Source organism: Leopardus geoffroyi, chromosome A3 (genome assembly GCF_018350155.1).
Source record: "Leopardus geoffroyi isolate Oge1 chromosome A3, O.geoffroyi_Oge1_pat1.0, whole genome shotgun sequence".
NCBI classification, from domain to species: Eukaryota; Metazoa; Chordata; class Mammalia; order Carnivora; family Felidae; genus Leopardus; species Leopardus geoffroyi.
The window spans coordinates 59,168,458-59,185,470 of NC_059336.1; the positions used below are offsets into that span (position 1 = coordinate 59,168,458).

The following is a 17,013-nucleotide window of genomic DNA, read 5'->3' on the forward strand; positions in this document are numbered from 1 at the left end:
TTATGGGAATCATAATAATAAGGTAAGCCAATGGTGGCAATCTGGGGACTTGAAATATACTGTATATTTGTCTTTTATTTCACTACAATCCTGTTCCTATTTGTAAAATGGTCAGCACCTGCATGGAAAGACAGGTAAAGTGAGGCATGGGATAGGGTGGATGATGACCTTGTGCCAGGAGGCTGAAGACCTATTTCTGTGCTGGGCTCTGCCATCACCAAACCCCAGCCTCAGTTTCCCCTTCTGTAAAATGATGGTCCTGGTGGCCTGACCTCTGAGCTCTCTTTCAGCTCCACAGCCCCGACTCTCCTCTTGGGGAGACTGCCATAAGATTCAAAGCTGGGGATAAGACTGTTCTAGCAGATTAGAAGCTAACCCCACAGATTTCCCAGAAGTTTCTTGATAGTTACGGAAAGAGGAAATTGCAAAAGCAAAATGCAAATTGTTTATCTTAAGGCTGGAAACCTGTGGTTAGGTATAATATAGAGAATAGGACATTGGGGTAAATATGGCATTTTACAGCCTAACTTTTAGACAGAATATAAAATAGATCCAGTATGGGCCCCAAGTTATTGGAATCAATTATCTCCTCTGCCTGAATTCAGGTGAATTCACGCTTCTCCTTTGGGTGGAAAGAATCTCCTTGGGATACGAGGTTTGCCCTAAAACACTAATAACTTCTGGAAGGATGAGGGGGCCTAGCCAAATGACTCAGGTGTTCGTGAGCATCATAATTTACTAGAATTAGCAATACAAGTGCTGCCACCAGTTAAGCTATACTAAAATGCTCAAAGGTACTGTTGTTTTTAATTGGAAAATTAAAAATTTGAAAAATCTGCCCCAGAACTAAGAGGAATACCACATTTCAGAATTTACAGACCTCACCTCATATTCTTTCTAAAGTTCTTCCATAGTTCCAACCCCACTTTTCCCCATCTGAGAAAGATGGAAAGAACTATTCCTCCCAAACCCCATACCTCTCTTTCTTCTGACAATGCTCTTGTGGCCTGGGGACATGACTTCATGTTAGGAGCAAAAGGCAACACCGAAGAACCAGAGAAATGTTGAAACCGAGACACCAAAATTCTGCATATGTGGAATGGATGAAGGAGGAAATTGACCTGTACAACCTACCTGTGTGATCAGAATTCAAGTGCCCCTTCAATAAGAGTTAACTCCCGCTCATATAAATTCACGGCCAGACATGAAAAGAAGCAATCCCAACCCCTCCATCCCCTGTCGTCATCATCCAAGGCACAAATTTAACTCTCCATAGCTGAAAAACCATCCTAAATCAGTTTGTTTTAGAGCTCTCTGAAATAATACGCAGCCCAGAATAAATCAGATAGATGTTATGAAAGGATTCTGGTGACAAAAGAAACATTTATCACGTCAGCATAACACTCATTGCGAGAAGGTCCTGGATGGCTAATCCTGCCTCTTTGGTGTGGGTGTGGTACAAACAGGGACTAGAATGAATCTGATTTCATGTGTGTGCCCACGTATGCCAATCATGGGATAGACTGAATGACCTTACTGATGTTCATTTGGGCTTCTGCTTCTGATTCTATCGGTGGTGGGAGCAGCAAGACAGAGACCCAAGTGATCTGACAGGGCTCCTCGAGGCTCCACCCCCAAGACGAGCCCAACACCTGGGCCCACAGCCACCCAAAGCTGGCAGAGGGAGGGGAGCCGCTTCACAGATGCCCCCGCCAGGAGTTAAACCCTGTTATTCAAAACTTTTCAATACCTTGGGGGTGTCTGGGTGGCTCAGTTAAGCAGATGACTCTAGATTTGGGCTCAGGTCAGGATCTCACAGTTCAAGAGTTCAAGCCCCGGATTGGGCTCTGTGCTAACAGCGTGGAGCCTGCCTCCGATACTCCCTCTCTCTGCCCCTTCCCTACTCGTTCTCTCTCACTCTCTCTCTCTCTCTTTCAAAAATAAATAAATGTTAAAAATTAAAAAAAAAAAACTCTTCAATACCTTGCCTGCACGTATTTTCCTTCACATTCACTGAGTGCTGAGGTTCACACTTCCATGTGGAGGGGAAGCATATGGGAAAACACACTCTGGGTGAACCCTGGGCGATTTGGGGGAGGCTTCTCCACCAACCAGTCAGCTGCTGGTTTTCTAGGCCCCGGGGTTGATGAGACTCAGGTGAAATGATGTTTCACAAAAGTGCTAGCTGGCCCTGACCTTTTCATGCTGACTTCTCTGTTGCTCTCAGCTAAAGAAAGACATACCTGACTCCAGAGAAAATGAGGAAAGACACAAGGAGTGTCCTGATTTAACAGTACTCATTACAGCTAAAGAAATAATTTTGAAAAGCAGGTTAGCTACTAAAAGATGGCAAAGAACAGAATAACGATTTTGCCCTAAAAACGCTTTTCCTGCCAGCTTTCCTTCTTTATGGCCTTTGACACGCAGTCTCCTCTTCCTGAGGGCCGGGTTGAACTCGGACAACAAATCGGAGTTGTTGTCAAACCACAGGGTGAACCCAGCCACCGCACAACAACCTCACGCTCAGGACAGCCGCGTAAGCTACAGAAGTCATGTTCAAGATGCTCGCTTTGTTTTAGACACATCCTATCTTCTTAGAAGTGGCATTTCAGAAAAAGTAAACAAAAACTGGATGTTCTATTTTTGGTCCTTCTTTAAAGGGCTACATTCAAGTGCTTGCTCTGAATGTCCCCAAGCACATCACTTAACATCTCTGTGCCTTGGTATCGAAGTTGTAAAATGGGAATAAAATAGTGCTCCCTCCAGAGACGGTTGTTGAATCAAAGGAGCTAATGTGTGGGACGGTGACAGTTGGGTGTAGCCCCTCCCTAACCCCTAGGCCTAATGATAGTTTATGCTGCCTAATTTATTATGGAAAAAATGACAATGAGATGCCCATGGGGTGGCAGTGACAAAGCTTTGGGATACAAAATGTGCAGGGGGAAGCTCCTACTGTTGACCCTGCCCCCCATGCATGAGAAGCACTATCAGAAGTTGTTCAAGGGGCATCTCATTCTTCATCACAGACACCAGTGAGCTTTGTGCTTTTATTCTGCTTATCTGGAAGGAAGTTGGATGTCAGTGCCCACAAGAGTGAGTGGGTTCCAGAAGTCAAAGTGGACAGTCTGTGTCCAGCCTTGTGTTTGTTTCTCCCTGTTCCAGGCTGCCCCAGGACGCTGGCTTCCTTATCTTATTGTGCTCATGTCAGAGAGCGGGCTGCACAGCACACAGGGAGAGATAAGACAATGGTTGGGGGGAAGCCGGCTGGTCATTTGGACTACCATGTTCCCTCCCAGGATTTCAGGGCGGTGAGTGCGCTGGCTGAGGCCAGGGGGAGCCTCATTCTTGCCGACTGGCTGGATTTCAGCCGGAGAGGCATCATGCTCAGGCCTCAGCAGAGAAAGGGAAGCACTGAACCTTCTGGAATGGGTCAGCAGGCCTGCCTGGCTGCAGGACCTGCGAGTTCTGGGAGCAGGGATAGGACCCTTGGCTTTTGCAACCTCCCATTTTCATCTGGAAAACATGAGGATCACCGAGGTCCTGTCTTAGTCTATTCTGGCTACTGTAACAAATTACCATATACTGAGTGGCTTAAACAACAGACATTTATTTCCCACAGTTCTGGAGGCTGCAAGTCCAAGATCAGGATGCCAGAACAGTCAGTTCTGGTGAGAATCTTCTTCCTGGTTGCAGATGGGGCCTTTTCTTGTCTCCTCACACGGCATGGCCAGGGCTAGCTAGCTCTTCAGCCTCTTCTTATAAGGACGTGACTCTCATCCATGAGGACTCCACCCTCATGACCTAATCACCTTCCAAAGGCCCCACCTCCTAATACCGTCACACTGGGACTTGGGGTTTCAACATATGAATTTTAGGGGGACACAAACATTCAGTCCATTGTAGGTCCTCTCCTTCCATTGCAAAAGCAGCTTATTAACCAAAATCAGGGTGTGTATGTATCTCTGTGTGTGTCTGTGCGTCCAATCCAAAGAGTAAACTCCCATTTCCACTGAAAATCAGGTGGTTTCTTGCTCCTTTGGGGATTGTGACATAGGAGAAAAGTAACGGGATCCTTCCAGGTGGTCAGAGCTAAGCCCTACGGCTGCAGGCCAACCCTCTTTAGAAAAAACAGGAGGTCAGAAGAAACAGCACATGTCACATTTATCATGGTGAGATGCCCTATACATCCCATAAGACCTTAGAATCCACGGGAATCCACAGAGTCTATTTGACTTAGACCGAATTTTCAGACACAAAAGGTTATCAGGGTACTTTGTTCTTAGAAACGGGAAAAGCTTTTGAAAGCAAAGTGTGCAACCCCGAGCATCTGCCAAGACACTGTGTTTGGCTTCTATAGTTTGAGTATTTCATTTTTTCCCATGACGTTAGCTTTTAAGAGAACACTGGGATATACTGTGTCTTTAATTGCTAGCGTGTACCTTGTCTGAAAAAAGCAAGGACTTCATTCATTAAGAAATTACCTTGAGGCTGGCATTTCCTGGGGGCAGTGGTGGTGTGTGGGCAGTCTGAGGGATGAGCTGGTCCCAGCAGGGAGTGATAAAAAGATGACTACTACTTCTCCTTGTTATGGACATCTCTCCTCTTGATATCAACTGTTTAGTATGAATACCTCCTTTTTATGGATGAAGAGGCTCTGTTTTGGGGTGTCTGTGACTTGCCAAGTTCACTTGGCCACAGTGACCATGTCAGGCTGCCAAGGCTTCCTGCTACGGGCCACAAGCTGCATTCATCAAACCATTTAAAATGCTGCCCGCCTCCATGGCGATGGCCACTCACATGCTCTGATTTAAAGTCAGGTCATAGGTCAACACTGCCATAGCCAAGGAAAAGGCTGAATGTTTTTATAGGTATCTCCTATAAACAGGCTGCAATACACACAAGAGCTGTCAAACCCAAGCTGCCAGAAAACACAAACACAGCCTCAAGTAGGTTCATCCTAATGATACCACCCCAAGTGGCACAAACTAGGAAATGAGACTCTGGTGCTTAATAGAGCTACATACATACTTAGACACACAGCAAAAAGGAAACAGGAGATTTTGTACACAGGGGTTAAACAGCTGGCCACTGGGAACAGCCAACTCACGCCAACACAGCACAACTTCACAGAAACGGGGAACACAAAAGGAACTATTCTTCTCTTAAAAATTTAAGCAAGGGTGGGGCACCTGGGTGGCTCAGTCGGTTGAGCCTCCGACTTCAGCTCAGGCCATGATCTCGAGGTCATGAGTTCGAGCCCCGCATTGGGCTCACTGCTTTCAGCGCAGGGGCCACTTCAGATCCTCTGTCCCTCTCTCTTTCTGCCCCTCTCCCCACCCCACCCCCACTTAAACTCTCTCAAAAATAAATAGACATTAAACAAATTTGAAGCATGATGTCTTTTTCGTTAGGCACCCCCACTATTTCCCAGGTCTCTGCCAGTAAGGGGCCAGTGCAGGTCTCTGGAGCACGTTGGCTGGAACAGTCTCATCACATGCTTAGAGAAAGCCACTAGCCCAGCCATGGAGAGACAAAAGAGAGAAGAAACCCACCATACAGTGGGAAGAGTAACAGACTCTTCCCACCTCGTCACTCCACATATACCAAACGGCAGGAATCCAAACAAATGTGGCACACACTGGAGCCACACTGGCTGCTAAGCATGGCTATTTTCACGGCACAAGGGAGAATGAATGGTGCCCCTGAAGTTGTGTGGCCAGCGCAACAGGCCCTGCCCAAGCAAGAGCAAACAAGTGCCAGGGCAGGAACAGCCAGGAAACTGCCCCGGTGAGTGTGTGGAGCAGGTTTCCAAAGAACTCAGGGGCCAGGGTGACTGAGGAGTTGCCCCCAGGTGGGGAGGCAGACATGGATTGCTCTGAGGCCCCATGGCAGGAGCAGGGCGCTGTCATGTCTCCTTAGACGCTGTTGAGTGGGTCACATCTGTCGTGTGTGGCAGTCAGGAGCCAGTACAGGTTCTTCCCTCACCCTGTCCACAGCACACTTTGCACACCTACCCACCCTCCTCCCATGAGGTGCTGGGCGTCCTGGGGGGCTCATGAACCCAGCCTGAGCCCAGGCCCAGGATGACACACACACGTATGGACAGGGGTGGTGATGTTGGTGGCTGTGTCCAAGACCGGACTGACAGAGAGTAGCAGCTGGGGGCCCTGCCAGGGAGTACCCCATGGCTCACTAGAGAGTGAGTGAGGGATAAGGGGGCCAGGAGCTAAGAGTCTGCTTGCTTGGGGAAGGGGGTGGGGCGTAGGGAGAGTGGTGAATGACAGCAAAGAAGGTGGAAGTTGAGAATGGGATGTGTAATGCAGGGGAGGGCACTGTTTCCATCGAGGCCGTGTATAACTCTAAATCGAGGGGTACTGGGCTTCTTCAGACACAATCTCAAGCAGTGCCTTTCTTGATCAGATGAACGTACAGAAGACAGTCCAAGGGTGGAGGGTCTTTTATGAGCTGTGTCCCCCACCGTCACCCCAGCTCCACTTAGTAAACCCGGTGTGTGCTAGCGAACCATCAATTCCGGAAGTGCTTCCAAAACAAGTGTGGCAAGTGCTCCCATGATCCCAGGACCACATGGGATGAGACCACCCAGCCATCCAGGATAGGGAACTGAGAGACAGAGGCCAAGAGTGGAAGCATTGAGGGAAAGCCCCAGAAGCAGCTCCAACGCAAGAAGCTTCCTTACCTCACACGAAATCAGTTTGTCCTGAGCCAGAAATCCTAGAGATTATTACCAGCCAAGGACTGCATTATGATTGGAAATAGAAACAAGTTCTCTAACTCGAGAGATCATAAAACCTCTTCAAAACTGCCACGCAAATCTGCTGTGAATGCATCTCTCTCTCCAACAACCGCTGTGAAGGGGAAGGGAGGCGAAGCCATAAAAATAAAATCCTCCCCGACCATTAAAGCCTTGGCGAGCTCAGCAACGATCTCTGTTTTGGGTCTTAAGATGAACGGATATTCCAGAGCTACACAGCAATCATTCTTGGTACCATTCCACCTAACACGCCTGCCCTCACTCCAACCACAAACACACACCAAAACTGGGATTTTAAAGTTTTCCTCAGTTTTATTAGATCACCATCTGCAGAAAACCAGGCATCTCATGTAGTGAGTGATGACTGAACTGCAGGCTGTGTCTTTCATTGACGGCATGAAGGGAAGCGCTGATGCGGCAAACACCCCATTTGGATGGGCTCCTCCCTGCCCTGCAAACCCACATCCTCCAAAACTCTTCTCCCGCTACAAAGCAATGCCCACCCACCTCCCTCACAGCATCAGCAGGCAGGCTGAACACTCACACTGCACTGTGTACATCTATCCTGCTGCCTATTTCCAAATAGGCCCTAATCTTGTGAAACGGAACAGTGGAAAATTGAAGCTATCTAGTTCTGAAATTGAAAAAATACTGGACTTTTCTAAGCACTAAAGACAAATCTGAACTGTTCCCCAAAGCACTGTAGGCCTACAAAGAGGACCAAGACTGGAAATGGAATTGTCCCATCCCCAGGAACTTCCTGGAAACATTAGATTTTCCTCTCTGAATTAAGAAGAGGAAAAAACATGATGAACATCTTTTATGAATTTCATCTATCCCATTTGCTTTCCTGTCTTCCCTGGCAGAAGCGGAAAATTTCAAAGACTACAACAAACTCACATTTCAGCTATGCGTCAGGCACAAAGTATTTGTTTAAGTGACTCCTGTACATTCAGAGAAAGAATGTCGGTCAGGGTGTAAACCCTTTGATCCCAGAAACAGTAAAGCTTCTTAGAAATGCTTGAGGCAGCCTGCTGTCTGATGGAAAGCCATCTCCTCAAGAGTTTTCTTGGAAACAGATCACTGAAGGGGTATGTCTCCTAATACCATTTTCAGGGCTCTTTTGAGATGACTGCAAGGTTGATCAGGTCTCCTTAGTTTTTATGGAAAGCCTCAACTTCCACTATTCTCTTTTGTGTCCTCACAAACCACTGGAATACTTCAAAAATGACTATCATGAACTATCATGCAGCCATTAAAATTATATTTGCATGGAATATTTAATGACATGGGGAAATGCCAATGCTCAGATTAAGGCAAGCAACCAGAATAGAAAACCAGCATTACGTCAAGCATGGGAAAATGCATAAAAGAATTTCAAGAGACTGGTAATGTGTGGTGTTGGTTAAGACATGGGTGGGTGGGTGGGAAAGGGCATGGATACAGCTATTTGAGTCATCCACTTGGCAGCATCTATCCATATTTCCAACAGATGCGCCCCTCTACTCAGGAATCCCCTCCTAGTAACCCCTTGACTTAGAAAAACTTGGAATGTACCCGAAGATATACAGATAAGGAAGTTAAGACAACATGGAATGTAATAGTAAAGAAGTGGAAACAAAGCACAGTAAGTGTTTAACAATGAGTTAAAGTATGTGTCGGCCATACTCCTCGGTATGACTATGTAGCCTTTAAAAAGAATGAAGTAGATATAAGAAATGACCCAAAAAATTCTCATGCCAAAAAAAGTCGCTACATAAAAGTCATGGGATAAGTTCTGTTTAAAAAGAAGACATACATATATGGGTATATATGTAAATACACCGGAAAATGACTAGCAGACTACACCCCCAAGTTCATCTCCTGAGAAGGGTGGAGAGGTATGTGGTGCATCGGTTAGGATGCTTCTGGCTATAACTAACAAAAACCTAACTTGACCTGCTTTACGTGGTCAGGACAGTTTCAGGGTCTCCCAAACATCGCAAAGCAGAGACTCCTCGTTGGGTAATTCAGAAGGCTAAGGGCACTATGGAGTCCAATTCTTCACCTTTACATTCTTTGGCAGGTCAGCTGGGACCTGGCCTAGCCTGCTCTGGGGGCTGATGGTTGCCCCACTTACAGGCATTGCATATCCAGAAGAAAAGGGCTGCTTCCCTCCTTGCCTGATTTGAAGGGCCAGTAACCCACCCTCATGCTTCATTGGCCAGGACAAAGTCCACATGCTTGTGCTGAGCCAATCACTGGCAAGAATGGTAGGCTCACTTGGGTAGCTTTGGCCAATCAGGATTTACTCCTGAGACATATGGACCAGGGAGGGTAGACTCAGGAGCAAAACCAGGTTTCTGCTAGGCAGAAAAAGGGGAATGACACTTACATAGGACACAGACTGTGAAGGTCATCTTTTTACTAGAAATGGTCCTGGATTATTTGAAATTTTTATGAGATTATTCACAAATATTTTTAAAATATCTAACATTAAAAAAATTTAATGTATAGAAAAAAAAGACTGAAAGGAAATACATCTTGAGGTTGCAGGTAATCTCCATCTTCTCTTTTCTAGGCTTTCCAAAAATTAAATATACTTTTATGACATAAAAATGATAATTTAAACACATTCTCCTCCCATATCTTGATGATCAAGGGGCACAAATATTCTTCATGAAATTGTGCACTACCATTTTTGGTTCAGAAGAGGCTCGAAGAATAATGCTGCTTAGCTCTGTCATTCACCTTCCTTTTCTTTTTTTAAAGTTTCTTTACTCATTTTTAATGTTTATTTTTGAGAGAGAGAGACAGAGAGAGACAGAGACACAGAATCCGAAGCAGGTTCCAGTCTCCGAGTTGTCAGCACACAGTCCTACGTGGGGCTCAAACTCACAAACTGTGAGATCATGACCTGAGCCAAAGTTGGACACTTAACCAACTGAGCCATGCAGGCACCCCTAAAGTTTATTTATTTATTTATTTATTTTAATCTTTTTTTTTTTTTTTTTTTTTTTTTTGGGACAGAGAGAGACAGAGCATGAACGGGGGAGGGGCAGAGAGAGGGAGACACAGAATCGGAAACAGGCTCCAGGCTCTAAGCTGTCAGCACAGAGCCCGACGCGGGGCTCGAACTCACGGACCGCGAGATCGTGACCTGGCTGAAGTCGGACGCTTAACCGACTGCGCCACCCAGGCGCCCCTAAAGTTTATTTATTTTGACAGAGAGAGCACACATGCAAGGGGCAGAGAAGCAGAGACAGCAAGAGAGAGGATTCCCAAGCAGGCTCAGCACTGTCAGTGCAGAGCCTGATGCAGGACTTGAATCCACAAACTGTGAAATCATGACCTGAGTGGAAATCAAGAGTCCAATGGTTAACCAAATGAGCCACCCAGGCACCCCTTACCTTCCTTTAGATGGGCTTGTGTCTACTGGAAGCCTGGATGATTTTCAAAGACCCAGGGGCATAATCCTCCACAGCTTTCTGCACAGCAGCAGAGTCTACAAAGTTGGGTCCCTGGCTCCTACCTCCCACCCTCTGCCCCTGCCACTGCTCTAACCTCCATTCTGGGTGCTCAGATGCTTGCTGCCCTCCTTTCCCTCCTTGTTACCCCTCTACCCCACCCCCAGGACTGCCTTGGCTCCAGTCATTCCTCTGCTTTTCCTCCCCCCACACATCAAAAGGCCATTGGCATTCTCTTACAACTTGGTTTTCAAGGTTTATTTTAGGTGGGGAGGCATGGAGCTGGAATGATAGCAGTAAAATCTCCTTTGCAAATAATAAATGGAACTCTAATACATATACTACATATACCTTATATATTATATATATCTTACATAGTATATATCTTACATATTATATATATTATATATATATAAAAGTAGAGCAATGTTGAAGTATTTTGAGGGCCACCCAGATTACCCCTCCTAAGATCAGAGTGATAGAGATCACTGCCTTGGAATATCCATCTTCCCTGGATGTCAAGAGGAAACAATCATCTCACAGCCTAAAGTATAAAACATCTGCCTGATGAACTCAGACACACCCTGCACTAATTTCAGCTAACTCAGCTAAATGGGAAAGGTCTCTCCCTCTCCCTCCCTCTCTCTCCCCCCCCCCCCCCCGCAAGTCTGCTTATGGCTTAATCCTTCCTTAAAAGTGCTTTGCCAGGGAATGCACCAGTGCCCCTCAAAGAGGGGAGGCACTTGCCCTTCCCTCTGAATCAGATTTTTAAAGGAGTGCCTGACTGTACAAACACCAGTTGGTCTTGATCACTGGAACCTAAAGGCTAGGCTCCAGGAACACCCTCAGGTAAATATATTGCTAGCAGGGTGTCACCAAGGCTAACCAGAAGCCAGGGCACTGCAGGAGAAGAGTGGAGATGTGCGTGCTCCTGATAATTCCGTTTTGCCTGTGATTAACTTCCACAGCTGCCCACCCTCCAGCCCTAGCCTGGTTCTCTACTGCTTGCCTGGGGTTTGCTGGTTGACCAAATCGAATCTCTAATTGGTGAACTACATAGAAAAATATTTTAGGAACCTCTCCTTTCTCTTGCCTACCAGCCCCCCCCCTTTCCCACTGACAGTAATGAAAGCAATCATTCTGGTAATCCTAGCAACCTGACCAGCGAAGAAGCATTATTCCCACCCTTTTTCTGACCAGGACACTGAGGCTCAAAGAGGTTAAAAAAAGGTTGCTCCAGGTCACACGATAGCTGAACAGGGAGGCTATCCCAGGTCTGTCTGATTTCAACATTTGCAGGTCACAAAGCTTTCTTTCTGCCAGATCACAAAGCTTTCCATTCCAAGAAGACTAGATAGAGGTCAAGGTCAGCAAAGTAGAAGCCCTATCAGAAAACCCCCTTTCCTGGGCCCATTCTCTGGTCCAGGACCTCATTTTTGGTCTAGAAAGAATCCTTCTCTCTTCCTCATCTAGTCAGCTGCTTGATGAGAGGGCAGAGAGGACCCACATTCTTTATTTTTCCATTGCCTGGGCCTACCATGTAGTAGATGTTCAGTAAACATATGCTGAACTGAATTAAGTATATTCCAGAACTTAGCTGGTGTTTCAACAGCATCAAGAGTGCATGGTAGCTTGTGAGAAATGCAGCATCTTGGGTCCCGACCCAGATGTGCTGGGTTAGCATGTACTAACAAGGTCCCCAGGAAACTGCACGCACTATGAAGTTTGAGGCGTGATCCTTGACACCTCCCACCCTCTTTAATACACTGTTTTTCTCACACCAGTGTAGAAGTTAAGCTCTCTCCTTTCTATTCTGAATCATCAAATGGAAACCACACATTGTTTTAGGACCCGCAGAAGTTCAAGTGATCTTTGGGGGAACTTTACCTAAGAGATTACTTTGTTTGCAATGCCAAGTGGTCCCCATTGCCAGAGAATTCAAAAAAAATTCCCCTTTTAAAACAAGTGTTCACATTTAGCAAGTGTTTATTCAGTGCTCTCAGGTACTACTGATCATCATCAGATTTAAACTAGAGTTACTCCTAGTTAAGTATCCTGTTAGCACTCACAAATTTCTAACCTTTGGATAACTCTCATCAGTGGTTCAGCTCATTTCCTACACCTCTTTATTGAGCATCTATTATGAACAAGGCCTCATAGGGATGAGATGCTGCAGGGAATATGAATGAGCAGTCCCTGACCTCCCATCTTTGCTACAAATAGAATGAAGACCAGGAACATGCTAATTAAACATTTGTGTAAGCAAACAATGCATCAAGTATCATTGCCACTATTTAAATGTGAAACTCAATTAGATGCTTCTCTGATGCAGCCAATTAAACCGTTGGTGTACAGCAGCCAAGAATACTGAGTCACTGGGCTATTTTCAACACCTTGTAATTTGACCTCTCTTGGGAAAGAGATGTCACCGCTTACATGGGACCAGCATGGGACAATCAGTGTCCAGATCACAATGGAAAAACTGACTTTTCACGTGAAGAACAAGATAGCTACTTGTTTTAAAAAGGAAGAAAAGGGACTTAGCCCTTTCGGTCCTTCAGGCTCAAGAGCAAGACTTTGAAAAAATTAACATATACAGATGGCGATATGAAATGTGTATGCAGGCATTATTATTGTCATCTGAACAAATCACTAATTTTGAATTTACAATCTGAAAACAAGTGGCAGGGTTAAGAGCCACCTATAAAGATCACCAAGAATTAAGAAAGATTGTTTAAAAACTGGGATAAATTCAACTTCATAATGATATACATCAGATGATGTAATTTCTTTTTTTTTTTTTTTTTTTTACCATTTTTGTTATCTTTAGAGTTTTCATTATTAAACATCCAGAAACACTAAAAAGGACCCAAACTCCAAAAAGGACCAAAGAAGCTTAAAAACAATTGTTATTTTCTACATAAAGATGAAGTTTTTAGTCACCATCTGAACACTGTCATCATATCAGGGAATTTTTTTCATCACACTAATTAGTAAAACCTCACTTGGTTCTTTTCTTGGCATGGTTAACTCTTTGGGGGGTAACGTTTTATTAATAACATATTTCCTCTAGAATGTAGTCCCTTGTCTCACCTCCACAGGAGTCACTCTGGGGAATAGCAGGAATAAAACCAATTCTATGATCGTGCACAGTGGGACAGATCAGCAAATAAATAGAGGCATCGATTTCCAAGAAGAAAATGGCTAAAAGCAGCACATTTACGATTGTTTTAAGCCACACTCTGCATCTCTCTGGGAGATGGAAGACAATTATTGAATGTCTTTATGTTGCACACTTTATTTTTAACTAAATCTTTAAGTAGACTGCTGAGAAATGCCAATACTTCTATGGGTCCTGGGTTAGCTGTGTAATGAAACAGAGATTTTTTTTTTTCTCTTTTGCAAAATAGTGGCCCTGGTCAGAATAATGCTTTTAAACATTTCATTTATTCGATGGCTATTTTAAAAGACATTTTGGGATTATTTTTGCCAAACACTCCCGTTAAGGAAATCTTTGTGATAGAAAGAGCTAGAACTTGCCCTTGAATTTTGAACCGGCGCCTCCCACCCAAGAAGGGCAGTTGTGCTTTAATGCAAGCCATAACTAGTTAGTCAATTCACTGGTCAGGTACTAAGTTAGTGTTAGAAGTTCGTGGACAGAGTGCACCTTGCCAGGAACTGCTTTAAAGCTAATTATCTGGCAAGTCCAAACGGGGAGAACCCTCCTATTAAGGAAAAGAAGGTTTGGGTTCTAAATGATCATAAATGATGAGTTCATCTTTGCTATTTAAGTTAATAACTACTCAATACCTGTAAAGAAACAAGCCAACAAATTCAACGAATTTGGGGCACGATACCAAAGGAGCAGGTACTAAAGACAAACACGCAGAGCTCTCCCCTCTCGGACCCCTTCTGAACACCTGTTGAGTCCCGAGGCTTTTAACTTCCTGAACTAAAGACTCCCGGATACAACCTTGGGAGTTTTTAGAGTTTCTGGAAGTGCGTATGTATTTTTAAGGTTTCCATCTTGCTTAATCTACGAAACTGGTTACTAATTATTTATGAATCACAAGGCTGAAAACAAACTTTCTTACCTTGAGCAGTTAAGGAGTGGCAGGCAGAGGAGCGGGTTAGTTTTTAATTTATCACCTTGGCACCTGTCCCTACCCTCTGGTTAACGACCCTGCGCAGCTCTATAGAAAGGTCAAAGGTGTGCCTTCCTCCTCGGCCCGGGGAGGGGGCACACCTATCAAATCAACTCGACGGCATCTAACCTGGGAAGCAGTGTCAAGGCGACGCTCTCTAAACATGCTGGGGCAGACTAGGTACCCAATCGGGCCCGGAAACAATTCCGACCTAGGGACTCAGAGAGATCGCGAGCCCGGGGCGCGCACGCGGCACCCTCCAGGGCTACCCGGCTCCCCACTCTTCGCGAAGGTGCGCAGTGGGGCCCAGAGAGGCCACTGGGCAAGCCTCCAGGCTGCTACCTGGGCACGGCTTCTACCCACCCTGACAGTATCCTCTGAGCTCCCCCAAATCTTGAGGTTCGGGGTGCCTCGTCCTCTGCTTCCTATGGCGAGAGGCACACGGAGCACACCAGCCCGGCCGCCGCTGCAGTCCTGCAAGACGCGGTGTCCCGGGCGGCAGGACCCGGGGTGGGGGTGGGGCCCCAACATTCTACGCCCCTGACCCCCGCGCCGCGCAGCCCCGTGTCGGAGCGCCCCTCCCCGCCCCGCGCGTTCACCGCGCCGACTAGCAGGTGACCGAGTCCCGCGACCCCGCGCTCACGGACTTCCAACCCGGATTCCCCGCGTCCCCGGGCGCGGCCCCTTACCTCGGAGCTGGCCGGGGCGACCCCGCGGGGCCGGGCGCGGACTGGGCCGGGGAGACGCGCCTCCCGCCGCCGCCGCCGCCGCCGCCGCTGGGAGCCGAGGCGGCGAGCGGGCGCGGCGAGCTCCTCCCGGGCGGCGGCGGGAGGCGCTGCTCTCGCTGCCGCCGCCGCCGCCGCCGCCACCGCGGCTGCGGGCCTCCGAGCTACGCGGCCGCTGCTCCCTGGCCGCCGTCGCGCGGGTCCCTCGGCTCCTGCAGGAGGCCGGCTGCTCGCGCGGCAAACTCTTCCGCACGTAGAGCCGGTGGGGAGAGCTGCCGTCGCCTCTTCCTCCTCCCCCTCCCTTCTCCCTCCTCCCTCCTCCTCTCTCCTCCTCCTCCACCCTCGCCTCCTCCTCCTTCCCTCCGCTCCTGCTGCCGGGTCTCTTCTGGCCGCACGCCGGGCCTTGGCCCCGACCCAGCCTGGGATACGCATCCTGCGACCCCCGGACCCCCAGCTCCTCTGGGCGGCCTAGACACCCGCGCGCCCGAGGCCGCCCCCGCCCCTTCTGGGCTGCCAGGGACGCGCGGCGAAGTCCGGCCTGGGGCGCGGGGTCGGAACTGAGCGCGCGGTGGGGGTGTGTGTGCTTAGAAGTGAACTGGTCGAGAGGGGAGATAGGCGGACGCGGGGCTGCCAGCTGAAGTCCCGTTAAAGTTGTCGCTGGGGGTGGCAAGCAATCTTCCCTTCCTGCCTAGTGTAGACCCTCGCCAAGCCCGCTGCCACCCCGCTGTCCCGTGCGTTGGGGGGAAAGGGGGTCGAGCACACGACTGTCGTCCCCTCCACACCGTCCTTGCGGCGCAGGTCTGAGCGCGGAGCCAGAGCCCGGGCACAGGGCGCTTCTCTGCGAGCGGACCACTGCGATTTCTCAATGAGCGTTGGCGGCGGGGCGGGGAGGGAGGGGGCAGTTGGACACTGGGGTTGGGGGAGAAGCTGGAGAGTGCTGTTCTAGGGAGGACTGCAGCGCCTGCTGTGGAGAAATAATCGGTGTCGCTTCCAAGGCTAACATAGCCGGTCTGGAAAATGGGTCAAGGATGGAAAGGAACGGCTAATTGCAGCACCCCCTCCCCCCCCGCAGAGGCACGTGGGGTAGGGGGCTGTGGCCAGGAGCGCGCCCTCGGAGCTCCGCTCTGCCTCTCCCTCCCCTCCCTCCCTGCCCTCCTCTCCTTTTGCACCAGTGCAGGAAATGTTCCACTGACCTACATATTTTTCCAAACATACGTGACCTTTTTTTTTTCCCTCTGTGGGAGGAGACAGGCGAGAATCCAAGAAAAGGAGAAGCTGGAGCGGCGCGCGCGCGAGAAAACAGGGAGGCTTTCACCGAGGCTCCCGCAGCAAACGCCCAACAGAGACAGATGCACATAAATAGTCCCCGGAGCGAGGAGCTGTGGTTTGATATTCTGCGGGGCCCCGAGACAGCGTTGGGTGAAAAGGAAGATCCTGTGCCTCGATGAGGCCTGGAACAGTGACCAGGTTCCTCTGGGCTCGCAGACCTCCCTCCACGGCGTGGTATAGACGCCCCGGGGGGAGAAACCAAAGGAGGGGAGAGGCCCACTATCCCCGGGAAGTCACCTCTTTCCTAATATCACCTAAGTACAGCGCCTGGCGCGGTGCTGTGCACCCAGCAGCCTTTTTCAGATGTCTCTCGGTCCCTCGCACATTCCAGCAAGTAGCCCTTGAAAAGAAAGGCGCCCCTACCGGTCCTTTTCTATCATACTTGGTTTTGTGGCCAGAAGGAATCTCCTAGGGAACTTCCTCTGAACACCAGTCGGTCCAGTGTACTGGGGTTCCCTGCCCACCAGTTCCAGGGCCCTTGTTTTATCCTCTCCTAGGCTCGAGTTCGAGATAGGCCCTCTCCCGCGCAGACTCGACCAACAGCGCCTTATTTGGGCATGCAACCCCACACCGTCAATTAGATCAAAACGCTCACA

General features: G+C 48.2%; 1 protein-coding gene across 7 annotated transcripts in view; it reads right to left on the bottom strand.

Moving 5' to 3' along the window:
* NPAS2 (neuronal PAS domain protein 2) overlaps positions 1 to 15,388 on the bottom strand; it is a 159,830-nt gene extending 144,442 nt beyond the window's left edge. For 3 of the 7 annotated variants that reach the window (XM_045445686.1, XM_045445693.1, XM_045445692.1), the window contains exon 1: positions 15,053 to 15,386. The gene's annotated coding sequence lies outside the window, so the exon portion shown is untranslated. Of the gene's footprint in view, positions 1 to 14,312; positions 14,438 to 15,052 lie in introns of those variants that run through there. The other 4 variants (XM_045445690.1, XM_045445689.1, XM_045445691.1 and 1 more) reach the window with 3 other exon arrangements.
* Between the last annotated feature and the right edge of the window lie 1,625 nt (positions 15,389 to 17,013).